At 36.8% G+C, this 14,796-nt stretch overlaps 1 protein-coding gene across 1 annotated transcript in view; it reads right to left on the minus strand.

The window, feature by feature from the left end:
- LOC137311304 (nck-associated protein 1-like) overlaps positions 1–14,796 on the minus strand; it is a gene marked incomplete at its 3' end in the record, with an annotated part of 322,061 nt that overhangs the window by 268,199 nt on the left and 39,066 nt on the right. The window lies entirely within an intron of this gene.

Genomic DNA, 14,796 nt, shown 5'->3' on the forward strand with positions numbered 1-14,796 from the left:
ATTGGACCAGTCACAGTCTGATATATTATTGGACCAGTCACAGTCTGATATATTATTGGACTAGTCACAGTCTGATGTATTATTGGACTCGTCACAGTCTCATGTATTATTGGACTAGTCACAGTCTGATATATTATTGGACCAGTCACAGTCTGATATATTATTGGACTCGTCACAGTCAGATATATTATTGGACCAGTCACAGTCTGATATATTATTGGACTAGTCACAGTCTGATATATTATTGGACCAGTCACAGTCTGATATATTATTGGACTAGTCACAGTCTGATATATTATTGGACTCGTCACAGTCTGATATATTATTGGACCAGTCACAATCTGATATATTATTGGACCAGTCACAGTCTGATATATTATTGGACTAGTCACAGTCTGATATATTATTGGACTAGTCACAGTCTGATGTACTATTGGACTAGTCACAGTCTGATATATTATTGGACTCGTCACAGTCTGATATATTATTGGATTGGTCACAGTCTGATATATTATTGGACTAGTCACAGTCTGATATATTATTGGACTAGTCTCAGTCTGATGTATTATTGGACTAGTCACAGTCTGATATATTATTGGACTAGTCACAGTCTGATGTACTATTGGACTCGTCACAGTCTGATATATTATTGGACGAGTCACAGTCTGATATATTATTGGACCAGTCACAGTCTGATGTATTATTGGACTAGTCACAGTCTGATATATTATTGGACGAGTCACAGTCTGATGTTTTATTGGACTGGTCACAGTCAGATATATTATTGGACGAGTCACAGTCTGATGTATTATTGGACTCGTCACAGTCTGATATATGATTGGACTAGTCACAGTCTGATATATTATTGGACTCGTCACAGTCTGATGTATTATTGGACCAGTCACAGTCTGATATATTATTGGATTCGTCACAGTCTGATGTATTATTAGACTCGTCACAGTCTGATATATTATTGGACTAGTCACAGTCTGATATATTATTGGACCAGTCACAGTCTGATATATTATTGGACTCGTCACAGTCTGATATATTATTGGACCAGTCACAGTCTGATATATTATTGGACTAGTCACAGTCTGATATATTATTGGACCAGTCACAGTCTGATATATTATTGGACCAGTCACAGTCTGATATATTATTGGACTAGTCACAGTCTGATATATTATTGGACCAGTCACATTCTGATGTATTATTGGACTAGTCACAGTCTGATATATTATTGGACTAGTCACAGTCTGATATATTATTGGACTAGTCACAGTCTGATGTACTATTGGACCAGTCACAGTCTGATGTATTATTGGACTAGTCACAGTCTGATGTATTATTGGACTAGTCACAGTCTGATATATTATTGGACCAGTCACAGTCTGATATATTATTGGACTAGTCACAGTCTGATGTATTATTGTACTAGTCACAGTCTGATATATTATTGGACTGGTCACAGTCTGATATATTATTGGACTAGTCACAGTCTGATATATTATTGGACTAGTCACAGTCTGATGTATTATTGGACTAGTCACAGTCTGATATATTATTGGACTAGTCACAGTCTGATATACTATTGGACCAGTAACAGTCTGATATATTATTGGACTCGTCACAGTCTGATGTATTATTGGACTGGTCACAGTCTGATATATTATTGGACTAGTCAGAGTCTGATGTATTATTGGACTAATCAACGTCTGATATATTATTGGACTAGTCACAGTCTGATGTACTATTGGACTAGTCACAGTCTGATATATTATTGGACCAGTCACAGTCTGATATATTATTGGACTAGTCACAGTCTGATATATTATTGGACGAGTCACAGTCTGATATATTATTGGACTCGTCACAGTCTGATATATTATTGGACTAGTCACAGTCTGATGTACTATTGGACTAGTCACAGTCTGATATATTATTGGACCAGTCACAGTCTGATATATTATTGGACCAGTCACAGTCTGATATATTATTGGACGAGTCACAGTCTGATGTATTATTGGACTCGTCACAGTCTCATGTATTATTGGACTAGTCACAGTCTGATATATTATTGGACCAGTCACAGTCTGATATATTATTGGACTCGTCACAGTCAGATATATTATTGGACCAGTCACAGTCTGATATATTATTGGACTAGTCACAGTCTGATATATTATTGGACCAGTCACAGTCTGATATATTATTGGACTAGTCACAGTCTGATATATTATTGGACCCGTCACAGTCTGATATATTATTGGACCAGTCACAATCTGATATATTATTGGACCAGTCACAGTCTGATATATTATTGGACTAGTCACAGTCTGATATATTATTGGACTAGTCACAGTCTGATGTACTATTGGACTAGTCACAGTCTGATATATTATTGGACTCGTCACAGTCTGATATATTATTGGATTGGTCACAGTCTGATATATTATTGGACTAGTCACAGTCTGATATATTATTGGACTAGTCTCAGTCTGATGTATTATTGGACTAGTCACAGTCTGATATATTATTGGACTAGTCACAGTCTGATGTACTATTGGACTCGTCACAGTCTGATATATTATTGGACGAGTCACAGTCTGATATATTATTGGACCAGTCACAGTCTGATGTATTATTGGACTAGTCACAGTCTGATATATTATTGGACGAGTCACAGTCTGATGTTTTATTGGACTGGTCACAGTCAGATATATTATTGGACGAGTCACAGTCTGATGTATTATTGGACTAGTCACAGTCTGATATATGATTGGACTAGTCACAGTCTGATATATTATTGGACCCGTCACAGTCTGATGTATTATTGGACCAGTCACAGTCTGATATATTATTGGATTCGTCACAGTCTGATGTATTATTAGACTCGTCACAGTCTGATATATTATTGGACTAGTCACAGTCTGATATATTATTGGACCAGTCACAGTCTGATATATTATTGGACCAGTCACAGTCTGATATATTATTGGACCAGTCACAGTCTGATATATTATTGGACTAGTCACAGTCTGATATATTATTGGACCAGTCACAGTCTGATATATTATTGGACCAGTCACAGTCTGATATATTATTGGACTAGTCACAGTCTGATATATTATTGGACCAGTCACAGTCTGATATATTATTGGACCAGTCACAGTCTGATATATTATTGGACCAGTCACATTCTGATGTATTATTGGACTAGTCACAGTCTGATATATTATTGGACTAGTCACAGTCTGATATATTATTGGACTAGTCACAGTCTGATGTACTATTGGACCAGTCACAGTCTGATGTATTATTGGACGAGTCACAATCTGATGTATTATTGGACTAGTCACAGTCTGATATATTATTGGACCAGTCACAGTCTGATATATTATTGGACTAGTCACAGTCTGATGTATTATTGTACTAGTCACAGTCTGATATATTATTGGACTGGTCACAGTCTGATATATTATTGGACTAGTCACAGTCTGATATATTATTGGACTAGTCACAGTCTGATATATTATTGGACTCGTCACAGTCTGATATATTATTGGACTAGTCACAGTCTGATATACTATTGGACCAGTAACAGTCTGATATATTATTGGACTAGTCACAGTCTGATGTATTATTGGACTGGTCACAGTCTGATATATTATTGGACTAGTCAGAGTCTGATGTATTATTGGACTAATCAACGTCTGATATATTATTGGACTAGTCACAGTCTGATGTACTATTGGACTAGTCACAGTCTGATATATTATTGGACCAGTCACAGTCTGATATATTATTGGACTAGTCACAGTCTGATATATTATTGGACTAGTCACAGTCTGATGTATTATTGGACTAGTCACAGTCTGATGTATTATTGGACTAGTCACAGTCTGATATATTATTGGACTAGTCACAGTCTGATGTACTATTGGACTAGTCACAGTCTGATATATTATTGGACCAGTCACAGTCTGATATATTATTGGACCAGTCACAGTCTGATATATTATTGGACTAGTCACAGTCTGATGTATTATTGGACTCGTCACAGTCTCATGTATTATTGGACGAGTCACAGTCTGATATATTATTGGACCAGTCACAGTCTGATATATTATTGGACTAGTCACAGTCTGATATATTATTGGACCAGTCACAGTCTGATATATTATTGGACTAGTCACAGTCTGATATATTATTGGACCAGTCACAGTCTGATATATTATTGGACTCGTCACAGTCTGATATATTATTGGACGAGTCACAATCTGATGTACTATTGGACGAGTCACAGTCTGATGTACTATTGGACTAGTCACAGTCTGATATATTATTGGACCAGTCACAGTCTGATATATTATTGGACTAGTCACAGTCTGATATATTATTGGACGAGTCACAGTCTGATATATTATTGGACTCGTCACAGTCTGATATATTATTGGACTAGTCACAGTCTGATGTACTATTGGACTAGTCACAGTCTGATATATTATTGGACCAGTCACAGTCTGATATATTATTGGACTAGTCACAGTCTGATATATTATTGGACGAGTCACAGTCTGATGTATTATTGGACTCGTCACAGTCTCATGTATTATTGGACTAGTCACAGTCTGATATATTATTGGACCAGTCACAGTCTGATATATTATTGGACTCGTCACAGTCAGATATATTATTGGACCAGTCACAGTCTGATATATTATTGGACTAGTCACAGTCTGATATATTATTGGACCAGTCACAGTCTGATATATTATTGGACTAGTCACAGTCTGATATATTATTGGACCCGTCACAGTCTGATATATTATTGGACCAGTCACAATCTGATATATTATTGGACCAGTCACAGTCTGATATATTATTGGACTAGTCACAGTCTGATATATTATTGGACTAGTCACAGTCTGATGTACTATTGGACTAGTCACAGTCTGATATATTATTGGACTCGTCACAGTCTGATATATTATTGGATTGGTCACAGTCTGATATATTATTGGACTAGTCACAGTCTGATATATTATTGGACTAGTCTCAGTCTGATGTATTATTGGACTAGTCACAGTCTGATATATTATTGGACTAGTCACAGTCTGATGTACTATTGGACTCGTCACAGTCTGATATATTATTGGACGAGTCACAGTCTGATATATTATTGGACCAGTCACAGTCTGATGTATTATTGGACTAGTCACAGTCTGATATATTATTGGACGAGTCACAGTCTGATGTTTTATTGGACTGGTCACAGTCAGATATATTATTGGACGAGTCACAGTCTGATGTATTATTGGACTGGTCACAGTCTGATATATGATTGGACTAGTCACAGTCTGATATATTATTGGACCCGTCACAGTCTGATGTATTATTGGACCAGTCACAGTCTGATATATTATTGGATTCGTCACAGTCTGATGTATTATTAGACTCGTCACAGTCTGATATATTATTGGACTAGTCACAGTCTGATATATTATTGGACCAGTCACAGTCTGATATATTATTGGACCAGTCACAGTCTGATATATTATTGGACTAGTCACAGTCTGATATATTATTGGACCAGTCACAGTCTGATATATTATTGGACCAGTCACAGTCTGATATATTATTGGACTAGTCACAGTCTGATATATTATTGGACCAGTCACAGTCTGATATATTATTGGACCAGTCACAGTCTGATGTATTATTGGACCAGTCACATTCTGATGTATTATTGGACTAGTCACAGTCTGATATATTATTGGACTAGTCACAGTCTGATATATTATTGGACTAGTCACAGTCTGATGTACTATTGGACCAGTCACAGTCTGATGTATTATTGGACTAGTCACAATCTGATGTATTATTGGACTAGTCACAGTCTGATATATTATTGGACCAGTCACAGTCTGATATATTATTGGACTAGTCACAGTCTGATGTATTATTGTACTAGTCACAGTCTGATATATTATTGGACTGGTCACAGTCTGATATATTATTGGACTAGTCACAGTCTGATATATTATTGGACTAGTCACAGTCTGATATATTATTGGACTCGTCACAGTCTGATATATTATTGGACTAGTCACAGTCTGATATACTATTGGACCAGTAACAGTCTGATATATTATTGGACTAGTCACAGTCTGATATACTATTGGACCAGTAACAGTCTGATATATTATTGGACTAGTCACAGTCTGATGTATTATTGGACTGGTCACAGTCTGATATATTATTGGACTAGTCAGAGTCTGATGTATTATTGGACTAATCAACGTCTGATATATTATTGGACTAGTCACAGTCTGATGTACTATTGGACTAGTCACAGTCTGATATATTATTGGACCAGTCACAGTCTGATATATTATTGGACTAGTCACAGTCTGATATATTATTGGACTAGTCACAGTCTGATGTATTATTGGACTAGTCACAGTCTGATGTATTATTGGACTAGTCACAGTCTGATATATTATTGGACTAGTCACAGTCTGATGTACTATTGGACTAGTCACAGTCTGATATATTATTGGACCAGTCACAGTCTGATATATTATTGGACCAGTCACAGTCTGATATATTATTGGACTAGTCACAGTCTGATGTATTATTGGACTCGTCACAGTCTCATGTATTATTGGACGAGTCACAGTCTGATATATTATTGGACCAGTCACAGTCTGATATATTATTGGACTAGTCACAGTCTGATATATTATTGGACCAGTCACAGTCTGATATATTATTGGACTAGTCACAGTCTGATATATTATTGGACCAGTCACAGTCTGATATATTATTGGACTCGTCACAGTCTGATATATTATTGGACGAGTCACAATCTGATGTACTATTGGACGAGTCACAGTCTGATATATTATTGGACTCGTCACTGTCTGATATATGATTGGACCAGTCACAGTCTGATATATTATTGGACTCGTCACAGTCTGATATATTATTGGACCAGTCACAGTCTGATATATTATTGGACTCGTCACAGTCTGATATATTATTGGACCAGTCACAGTCTGATATATTATTGGACTAGTCACAGTCTGATATATTATTGGACCAGTCACAGTCTGATATATTATTGGACTAGTCACAGTCTGATATATTTTTGGACCAGTCACAGTCTGATATATTATTGGACTAGTCACAGTCTGATATATTATTGGACTAGTCACAGTCTGATATATTATTGGACCGGTCACAGTCTGATATATTATTGGACTAGTCACAGTCTGATGTATTATTGGACTGGTCACAGTCTGATATATTGTTGGACTAGTCACAGTCTGATATATTATTGGACCAGTCACAGTCTGATATATTATTGGACTGGTCACAGTCTGATGTATTATTGGACTGGTCACAGTCTGATGTATTGTTGGACTAGTCACAGTCTGATATATTATTGGACCAGTCACAGTCTGATGTATTATTGGACCAGTCACAGTCTGATGTATTATTGGACCAGTCACAGTCTGATATATTATTGGACTAGTCACAGTCTGATGTATTATTGGACCGGTCACAGTCTGATATATTATTGGACGAGTCACAGTCTGATGTATTATTGGACTGGTCACAGTCTGATATATTGTTGGACTAGTCACAGTCTGATATATTATTGGACTAGTCACAGTCTAATATATTATTGGACTGGTCACAGTCTGATGTATTGTTGGACTAGTCACAGTCTGATATATTATTGGACCAGTCACAGTCTGATGTATTATTGGACCAGTCACAGTCTGATATATTATTGGACCAGTCACAGTCTGATGTATTATTGGACCAGTCACAGTCTGATATATTGTTGGACCAGTCACAGTCTGATATATTATTGGACCAGTCACAGTCTGATATATTATTGGACTCGTCACAGTCTGATGTACTATTGGACCAGTCACAGTCTGATATATTATTGGACTCGTCACAGTCTGATATATTATTGGACTAGTCACAGTCTGATGAATTATTGGACCAGTCACAGTCTGATATATTGTTGGACCAGTCACAGTCTGATGTATTATTGGACTAGTCACAGTCTGATATATTATTGGACTAGTCACAGTCTGATATATTATTGGACTAGTCACAGTCTGATATATTATTGGACTCGTCACAGTCTGATATATTATTGGACTGGTCACAGTCTGATATATTATTGGACTAGTCACAGTCTGATGTATTATTGGACCAGTCACAGTCTGATATATTATTGGACTGGTCACAGTCTGATATATTATTGGACGAGTCACAGTCTGATATATTATTGGACTAGTCACAGTCTGATATATTATTGGACTAGTCTCAGTCTGATGTATTATTGGACTAGTCACAGTCTGATATATTATTGGACTTGTCACAGTCTGATGTACTCTTGAACTCGTCACAGTCTGATATATTATTGGACTCGTCACAGTCTGATATATTATTGGACTAGTCACAGTCTGATGTACTCTTGAACTCGTCACATTCTGATGTATTATTGGACTAGTCACAGTCTGATATATTATTGGACTAGTCACAGTCTGATATATTATTGGACTAGTCACAGTCTGATGTACTATTGGACCAGTCACAGTCTGATGTATTATTGGACTAGTCACAATCTGATGTATTATTGGACTAGTCACAGTCTGATATATTATTGGACCAGTCACAGTCTGATATATTATTGGACTAGTCACAGTCTGATGTATTATTGTACTAGTCACAGTCTGATATATTATTGGACTGGTCACAGTCTGATATATTATTGGACTAGTCACAGTCTGATATATTATTGGACTAGTCACAGTCTGATATATTATTGGACTCGTCACAGTCTGATATATTATTGGACTAGTCACAGTCTGATATACTATTGGACCAGTAACAGTCTGATATATTATTGGACTAGTCACAGTCTGATATACTATTGGACCAGTAACAGTCTGATATATTATTGGACTAGTCACAGTCTGATGTATTATTGGACTGGTCACAGTCTGATATATTATTGGACTAGTCAGAGTCTGATGTATTATTGGACTAATCAACGTCTGATATATTATTGGACTAGTCACAGTCTGATGTACTATTGGACTAGTCACAGTCTGATATATTATTGGACCAGTCACAGTCTGATATATTATTGGACTAGTCACAGTCTGATATATTATTGGACTAGTCACAGTCTGATGTATTATTGGACTAGTCACAGTCTGATGTATTATTGGACTAGTCACAGTCTGATATATTATTGGACTAGTCACAGTCTGATGTACTATTGGACTAGTCACAGTCTGATATATTATTGGACCAGTCACAGTCTGATATATTATTGGACCAGTCACAGTCTGATATATTATTGGACTAGTCACAGTCTGATGTATTATTGGACTCGTCACAGTCTCATGTATTATTGGACGAGTCACAGTCTGATATATTATTGGACCAGTCACAGTCTGATATATTATTGGACTAGTCACAGTCTGATATATTATTGGACCAGTCACAGTCTGATATATTATTGGACTAGTCACAGTCTGATATATTATTGGACCAGTCACAGTCTGATATATTATTGGACTCGTCACAGTCTGATATATTATTGGACGAGTCACAATCTGATGTACTATTGGACGAGTCACAGTCTGATATATTATTGGACTCGTCACTGTCTGATATATGATTGGACCAGTCACAGTCTGATATATTATTGGACTCGTCACAGTCTGATATATTATTGGACCAGTCACAGTCTGATATATTATTGGACTCGTCACAGTCTGATATATTATTGGACCAGTCACAGTCTGATATATTATTGGACTAGTCACAGTCTGATATATTATTGGACCAGTCACAGTCTGATATATTATTGGACTAGTCACAGTCTGATATATTTTTGGACCAGTCACAGTCTGATATATTATTGGACTAGTCACAGTCTGATATATTATTGGACTAGTCACAGTCTGATATATTATTGGACCGGTCACAGTCTGATATATTATTGGACTAGTCACAGTCTGATGTATTATTGGACTGGTCACAGTCTGATATATTGTTGGACTAGTCACAGTCTGATATATTATTGGACCAGTCACAGTCTGATATATTATTGGACTGGTCACAGTCTGATGTATTATTGGACTGGTCACAGTCTGATGTATTGTTGGACTAGTCACAGTCTGATATATTATTGGACCAGTCACAGTCTGATGTATTATTGGACCAGTCACAGTCTGATGTATTATTGGACCAGTCACAGTCTGATATATTATTGGACTAGTCACAGTCTGATGTATTATTGGACCGGTCACAGTCTGATATATTATTGGACGAGTCACAGTCTGATGTATTATTGGACTGGTCACAGTCTGATATATTGTTGGACTAGTCACAGTCTGATATATTATTGGACTAGTCACAGTCTAATATATTATTGGACTGGTCACAGTCTGATGTATTGTTGGACTAGTCACAGTCTGATATATTATTGGACCAGTCACAGTCTGATGTATTATTGGACCAGTCACAGTCTGATATATTATTGGACCAGTCACAGTCTGATGTATTATTGGACCAGTCACAGTCTGATATATTGTTGGACCAGTCACAGTCTGATATATTATTGGACCAGTCACAGTCTGATATATTATTGGACTCGTCACAGTCTGATGTACTATTGGACCAGTCACAGTCTGATATATTATTGGACTCGTCACAGTCTGATATATTATTGGACTAGTCACAGTCTGATGAATTATTGGACCAGTCACAGTCTGATATATTGTTGGACCAGTCACAGTCTGATGTATTATTGGACTAGTCACAGTCTGATATATTATTGGACTAGTCACAGTCTGATATATTATTGGACTAGTCACAGTCTGATATATTATTGGACTCGTCACAGTCTGATATATTATTGGACTGGTCACAGTCTGATATATTATTGGACTAGTCACAGTCTGATGTATTATTGGACCAGTCACAGTCTGATATATTATTGGACTGGTCACAGTCTGATATATTATTGGACGAGTCACAGTCTGATATATTATTGGACTAGTCACAGTCTGATATATTATTGGACTAGTCTCAGTCTGATGTATTATTGGACTAGTCACAGTCTGATATATTATTGGACTTGTCACAGTCTGATGTACTCTTGAACTCGTCACAGTCTGATATATTATTGGACTCGTCACAGTCTGATATATTATTGGACCAGTCACAGTCTGATGTATTATTGGACTAGTCACAGTCTGATATATTATTGGACGAGTCACAGTCTGATGTATTATTGGACTGGTCACAGTCTGATATATTATTGCACTAGTCACAGTCTGATGTATTATTGGACTCGTCACAGTCTGATATATTATTGGACTAGTCACAGTCTGATATATTATTGGACTAGTCACAGTCTGATATATTATTGGACGAGTCACAGTCTGATGTATTATTGGACTGGTCACAGTCTGATATATTATTGGACTAGTCACAGTCTGATGTATTATTGGACTCGTCACAGTCTGATATATTATTGGACTAGTCACAGTCTGATATATTATTGGACTCGTCACAGTCTGATGTATTATTGGACCAGTCACAGTCTGATATATTATTGGACTCGTCACAGTCTGATGTATTATTAGACTCGTCACATTCTGATATATTATTGGACTAGTCACAGTCTGATATATTATTGGACTCGTCACAGTCTGATGTATTATTAGACTCGTCACATTCTGATATATTATTGGACTAGTCACAGTCTGATATATTATTGGACCAGTCACAGTCTGATATATTATTGGACTCGTCACAGTCTGATATATTATTGGACCAGTCACAGTCTGATATATTATTGGACCAGTCACAGTCTGATATATTATTGGACCAGTCACAGTCTGATGTATTATTGGACTAGACACAGTCTGATATATTATTGGACGAGTCACAGTCTGATATATTATTGGACTAGTCACAGTCTGATGTATTATTGGACCAGTCACAGTCTGATGCATTGTTGGACCAGTCACAGTCTGATGTATTGTTGGACCAGTCACAGTCTGATATATTATTGGACTATTCACAGTCTGATATATTATTGGACTGGTCACATTCTGATGTATTATTGGACGAGTCACAGTCTGATATATTATTGGACTCGTCACAGTCTGATATATTATTGGACGCGTCACAGTCTGATGTTTTTTTGGACCAGTCACAGTCTGATATATTATTGGACTCGTCACAGTCTGATATATTATTGGACTAGTCACAGTCTGATATATTATTGGACCAGTCACAGTCTGATATATTATTGGACTAGTCACAGTCTGATGTATTATTGGACCAGTCACAGTCTGATATATTGTTGGACCAGTCACAGTCTGATGTATTATTGGACTAGTCACAGTCTGATATATTATTGGACTAGTCACAGTCTGATGTATTATTGGACTAGTCACAGTCTGATGTATTATTGGACCAGTCACAGTCTGATGCATTGTTGGACCAGTCACAGTCTGATGTATTTTTGGACCAGTCACAGTCTGATATATTATTGGACTATTCACAGTCTGATATATTATTGGACTGGTCACATTCTGATATATTATTGGACTCGTCACAGTCTGATATATTATTGGACGCGTCACAGTCTGATGTTTTTTTGGACCAGTCACAGTCTGATATATTATTGGACTCGTCACAGTCTGATATATTATTGGACTAGTCACAGTCTGATATATTATTGGACCAGTCACAGTCTGATATATTATTGGACTAGTCACAGTCTGATGTATTATTGGACCAGTCACAGTCTGATATATTGTTGGACCAGTCACAGTCTGATGTATTATTGGACTAGTCACAGTCTGATATATTATTGGACTAGTCACAGTCTGATATATTATTGGACTCGTCACAGTCTGATATATTATTGGACTGGTCACAGTCTGATATATTATTGGACTAGTCACAGTCTGATGTATTATTGGACCAGTCACAGTCTGATATATTATTGGACTGGTCACAGTCTGATATATTATTGGACTAGTCACAGTCTGATGTATTATTGGACTAGTCACAGTCTGATATATTATTGGACTAGTCACAGTCTGATGTATTATTGGACTAGTCACAGTCTGATATATTATTGGACTTGTCACAGTCTGATGTACTATTGGACGAGTCACAGTCTGATATATTATTGGACTCGTCACAGTCTAATATATTATTGGACCAGTCACAGTCTGATGTATTATTGGACTAGTCACAGTCTGATATATTATTGGACGAGTCACAGTCTGATGTATTATTGGACTCGTCACAGTCTGATATATTATTGGACTAGTCACAGTCTGATATATTATTGGACTAGTCACAGTCTGATATATTATTGGACGAGTCACAGTCTGATGTATTATTGGACTGGTCACAGTCTGATATATTATTGGACTAGTCACAGTCTGATGTATTATTGGACTCGTCACAGTCTGATATATTATTGGACTAGTCACAGTCTGATATATTATTGGACTCGTCACAGTCTGATGTATTATTGGACCAGTCACAGTCTGATATATTATTGGACTCGTCACAGTCTGATGTATTATTAGACTCGTCACAGTCTGATGTATTATTGGACTAGTCACAGTCTGATATATTATTGGACCAGTCACAGTCTGATATATTATTGGACTCGTCACAGTCTGATATATTATTGGACCAGTCACAGTCTGATATATTATTGGACCAGTCACAGTCTGATATATTATTGGACCAGTCACAGTCTGATGTATTATTGGACTAGTCACAGTCTGATATATTATTGGACGAGTCACAGTCTGATATATTATTGGACTAGTCACAGTCTGATATATTATTGGACCAGTCACAGTCTGATATATTATTGGACTAGTCACAGTCTGATGTATTATTGAACTAGTCACAGTCTGATATATTATTGGACAAGTCACAGTCTGATGTATTATTGGACTAGTCACAGTCTGATATATTATTGGACTAGTCACAGTCTGATGTATTATTGGACCAGTCACAGTCTGATGCATTGTTGGACCAGTCACAGTCTGATGTATTGTTGGACCAGTCACAGTCTGATATATTATTGGACTATTCACAGTCTGATATATTATTGGACTGGTCACATTCTGATGTATTATTGGACGAGTCACAGTCTGATATATTATTGGACTCGTCACAGTCTGATATATTATTGGACGCGTCACAGTCTGATGTTTTTTTGGACCAGTCACAGTCTGATATATTATTGGACTCGTCACAGTCTGATATATTATTGGACTAGTCACAGTCTGATATATTATTGGACCAGTCACAGTCTGATATATTATTGGACTGGTCACAGTCTGATATATTATTGGACTAGTCACAGTCTGATATATTATTGGACTAGTCACAGTCTGATATATTATTGGACTAGTCACAGTCTGATATATTATTGGACCAGTCACAGTCTGATGTATTGTTGGACCAGTCACAGTCTGATGTATTATTGGACCAGTCACAGTCTGATGTGTTGTTGGAACAGTCACAGTCTGATATATTATTGGACTAGTCACAGTCTGATGTATTGTTGGACCAGTCACAGTCTGATATATTATTGGACTAGTCACAGTCTGATATATTATTGGACTGGTCACAGTCTGATATATTATTGGACCAGTCACAGTCTGATATATTATTGGACCAGTCACAGTCTGATGTATT

Source organism: Heptranchias perlo, unplaced genomic scaffold (genome assembly GCF_035084215.1).
Source record: "Heptranchias perlo isolate sHepPer1 unplaced genomic scaffold, sHepPer1.hap1 HAP1_SCAFFOLD_323, whole genome shotgun sequence".
In the NCBI taxonomy this organism is placed as follows: Eukaryota; Metazoa; Chordata; class Chondrichthyes; order Hexanchiformes; family Hexanchidae; genus Heptranchias; species Heptranchias perlo.